A 4,843-nucleotide genomic window follows, 5' to 3' on the forward strand; every position below is an offset into this window, starting at 1 on the left:
CGCGGCTGCTCGTCAGGCGGGCTCTGCAGGGTGCCACGGCACCTTCATGGGTTTGGGAATGCCGAGAGCTGACGGGGCTGGCCCGCCCGCCTGGACCGGGGCCAGCGGCTGAGAGGAGTGCCGGCGCCTCGCACGAGAGGGCGGTGAGGGGCGCGCTGCCTGAGGTTGTGAGGTGGAGGCTGAGGGGCCTTGGAGTGAGGGATGAGTCCTGTGTCTGAAACTTGACGGAAAAGTAAGCATCTCCACTGTGTCTTTGTAAACCCTGAGTTTATAAAGTGCTCATTTATCCTGGATGAAAGGAGACAGCTTTCTGAGCAGGGAAAACCGGCTCAAATCTCTTACTTACTTACTTTTGGTTGCTTTTCAGTGCTGATGTTATTTATGAGGCTTCGCTACTGCAGTCGTCGTTTGCCCCTTGGCAAGCCACTGTAAAAAGTGCTAAACCAACATAAACGGGGATAAGGCAGATGAAGCACTTACTGGGTTACAGGGAAAGTATAGGAAGAAGCCAAACTAGTTAAAAGACGCAAAATTACAGAGCTGAAAGTTTAGAATCTGTAGATAGCTCAGCTACCTTGAGCTCAGACCAGGCAGTCTCCAGCAGAAAGGTGCTTTGTAAGCATAGAACAAGGCATATAAAGAAAAGTACATGTTAAATGAAAACATATAGGAAGTAGTAAGCAATAGTAAAAACATTGGAGACTCTAATTAATTTCATGAAGTATTACTGGATGTAAAATTTAGGCCCTCTAAAACAATAACTTTGGGAACATAATCTGGTAACTGGGGGCCCCCATCAATACAATGTGGACCTAAAAAATTTTCAACAAGATTAAATTATTATGAGGGAAAAAAAAAAGACTCTGAGAGATTGAAACTCTAGCTAAAGAAAATAAAAGAATAGCTAAAGGAAATAAAACATGCTAATTTCCTTTCTATACTCTTAAGAGCATTCAGTAATACTTTGATAGGGTAAACTGCAGTGGTTAAAGGAGCGCATGTGCTGTGAATCAGTAATTTTGTCCTTAAAGATCTATGATGCATATGATTTAATGCAGAGAGCAAAGTGCATATAAAGAGCATATATGACATTTTTGTCCAATAGCTTAAGCATATTAACTACGGCTCCTTGAAAAATAATCTCTAATCAGCGCCATGACAAGCTCCAAGCTGACATATATTCTTGTGTGACCAGTCAGATGACATGACTGGGCAGAGAAAATTTGAGAGGCCTGAGTTGCAGAGAGAGTTCTTGTGATTTAGTAGCAACGTTTTTTTGTTTTTGTTTTTTTTCTTGGACTGCACTATGAATTCTGTGTGAAAACATGGAATTAAGCTGTTTTAATACAGAGTGTAAAAAAGTGTACAGTAGGTTTTCATGACAGGATTCTGCCAGACTCCATATTTAAGTACTGTAGCAAGTTCCCCACAAAGCCTTTCCATCTGACACCCATATGCTCTATAGTAGTCCCCCTGAGTTCTGTGATTTTGTTTCCAGTTTGGAGTGTGCATTTGTTACCTTAGAAAATAATTTGGTTTGTTCAAATGGTCTCTCCTGTATGTCCTTGTTATTAATATTTATTATTAATAATTCTTTAGGCTTTTATTTGACTCAAAATAAGTCAAGCTCTGATTATGCAGCTCTTATTATATGAGAGGGCTGGTGCCTGAATGTGGCACCCACTTACTTAAGAGTCCTAGAATTTAACTTGCGTTATTGATACCGGCATGATTCTGAGCAGTGTTTGTAAACTTTAAAGTTTTAATTCAGTATAGTAACACTGAATTAGGGAAAGGAATTGGCAGTTCCTAAAAGATTGTGTAGATGGTCTTTTTCCTGTGCTATGAGAGTAGTCTTTGATCACTTGGATTGCTCTGTGCTTTGGGATGTGCTTATTGTATGAAAAGCTTACTACTAGTTTTCATCTTAGCAATGAGACTATAGCACATTGTGAATTAAATTACAGGGTGCACTGAAAATTCACAATTCAGTGTTTGCATTATGTTCTTCTGTAGTTTGCAGAAGGACTGTTTGTGTGATTATTTACTTCTGTGGCTGCAGCGGAGGGCCAAGCTCTGAAGGATGCCAACATAATTAAAACACAGGCATAGGGCAATTACTTAAAAAAAAAAGGGGGGGGGGGGGTGCAGGGGAATTTTCCAGAGAGGATACAAAGAAAGTTGTGTCCGAAAAGGAAACGGAAAGGATTGCAAGTCTTTGTGAAATGCTGAATGAAGGCTAAAATTAGATTGAATGAAAGCTAAACTGAGTTAGAACAACAACCCAGCAAAAAGGAATCAAAACTAGTAACTTTGGTATTTATGAGCAGAAATCCTGCAAAAGAATCCTGAGGATCTGCAGAGAGTTAAGGTTGGGTGGGAAGAGCAATGATAATAGAACCAGAACAGAGAAAGTAAGTTGTAGGTTTTTTGGTGGGTTTTTTTGTTTGTTTTTGTTTTTGTTTTTTTTTGTGTGTGTTTTTTTTTTTTTAAAAAACTTCCACAGCAGAACTCTTCCTATATGCTTTAAACTGAATTATCAATAGAGTGAACAGAAAAGATAAAAAAGAAATTATTTGGGATGATCAGATATATTAATCATGGAATCATTAAATAATTTGTAGCTGGGGAAAAGAGAGTGCTAAGTTTTTGCTTTCTATCCATCATACTAAGTGCTGTTGCAAAATGGCAAATGTGACACAAATATGACTGCCTAAAGGGACTTCAGGAATGAGCGAGGAAACTACATACCAATATCTATATGCCTGACATCTCCAATGGGCAAGGCAGTAGAAACTGTAATAAGTAATAGGATTAGATGGCATTAAGCTGTCTTGGCAGAGCTTTGTGGAGATGTGTGCACCTCTATTGCTTTTGCTTTTTGTGTGTTACTGCTTGAGAGCTAAATTTCTAAATGCCAATAAAACCACTGTCATCTTTCACAAGCATTACATATATTAAAGCAAACAAGGTGTTAAAAAGACAGAAAATTCGATACTGTAAGCTCTTTGTGCACTCCAAGGATGTGGTCTAGATCACATCTGAAAACATATGAGATAAAAGCTGTAAGAAAGATCAGAATCAAAGCAGGCCTGGAAAAAGAAAAGCCATGTGATGCAAACTGCCAAATATGAGAGATTCAATTTCCTTTTATCTCTTTCTTTAAAAGAATGAATAAAAAAGAAAACCAATGAGCAATTTCTTTTTTTTTTGAGGGGGGTGGGGGTGGTAGAGAATGGTTGTTACAGTCACATGACACTAATGTCAGACTTACCAGACTGATTAGTCCTTCCTGGAAAGGTTTCACTTTCTAATAGTGTCTTTGTCCAGGAAGTAGACATATTAAAAAAGAACTACTGTTTTCAACAGTACATTTAATTTCGCTGTAAGATACCTGGTAGTCTGTAAGTTAGAGTTGTTATGGACCACTTCTAAAAGTATTTTAAAAAAGATTTTGTGGAGAAATGAGCTTTTGTGATGTGTCTGAGCAAGATTGAATGAAAGCTACCTATCTTCATCAACACACACACACACACACACACACACACACACACACACACACACACACACACACACACGTGGACAGAACTTCAGGTGAATGTAACCTCCTGATTTTACACAGCTGTAAGCTGTCTGCTTGTGTTGCTTAGTTAACAAGCTTAATAAAAACCAAGCACTGGGCCTCCAGAAGCAGTTAGAGTATTACAGAATCTGCTTAAAAGAATTATGTTTTGAGGAAATTGTTTACACTCTAAAAATTCTAATATGGCCTTCTTAAGAATCTGTAGGTTTTTTTGTGAAGCTGGTGGGCAAATGCTAGAAGTCATCAGTACAGCTTTTCCTCTTCTGTGATTTGTAGCTACCATAATCTGTTTTGGAGATTTTTGGAGTCTTTAAGCTTATAGGTGATGAATCTTGTGTAAGCAATGTTTGTAACCTATTGATGATTTATTTTATTGTGGATCCTGGGTCTTTTGTGACAATGAAATTTTTCTGCTTCATATATAACATGTCCTGCATGCTTGTTGTCAAAAGAAGGGTCTGGAGGGAAAAAATGTTGAACTGCAACTGGATATGCCTTACTAGTGGATTTAGACAGATTATATACTATTTATTTAATTTAAATCTGGCACCCAGCTAAATAAGAGAGTAGATGGTTGCTTCATATTCAGATGACTCGAAGTGAACAGCATGTAAGCACAGCTAACTATGCTTGTGCTTAACTAGGTGTTTTGGATTTAAGTTAATATTACGCTTTTACCTGCTGGACTATCTACATTTGGGGAGTGGGGGAAAAGAAGATGTGAAAACAGATGCTAGTTACATCTGCTTGATTTTTTAACTGGGTATGAATTAGAATATGAATGAGGAGAAAGTTGTGAAAATTGGGATTTGCTTGAAGTGTTGCTGTAGCAGGTCTGGGTATCTCTCTCTCTGCTGTTTGAACAGGCTTGAAAGGGTAGGAGAAAGGCCAAGTGTGGCCCTTCACCACTTGAAAAAAAAACTTTCATCCTCAGTCTGACTCAGAACAGATCTTTCTTACAGATCATAACAATAATAGTGAAATTGTTATGCCATGTGCCTGAAACTTGTTGCCTAGTTAAAGATACAATGGTTGTCAAAGTTATTAATGTAGCTGTAAATCTTTCTCATGGATTGTTGCATCTGTCTAATTCCTTCTCCACCTGAGTGCTTGGTACATAGATACATGTAAGGAATATTAAAAAGATTAAAAATACTGCCTGGTTTACAAGAAACTTGGTTTCAGTACCCCTACACTATGGTCCTGAATATGTAGAGGAGGGTGTTAAGGGCACAGATTTAACAGTTCGAAGAAGTCTGC

Source organism: Pezoporus occidentalis, unplaced genomic scaffold (assembly GCF_034315485.1).
Source record: "Pezoporus occidentalis ecotype Australia unplaced genomic scaffold, CSIRO_AGI_Poc_V1 ctg354, whole genome shotgun sequence".
NCBI classification, from domain to species: domain Eukaryota; kingdom Metazoa; phylum Chordata; class Aves; order Psittaciformes; family Psittacidae; genus Pezoporus; species Pezoporus occidentalis.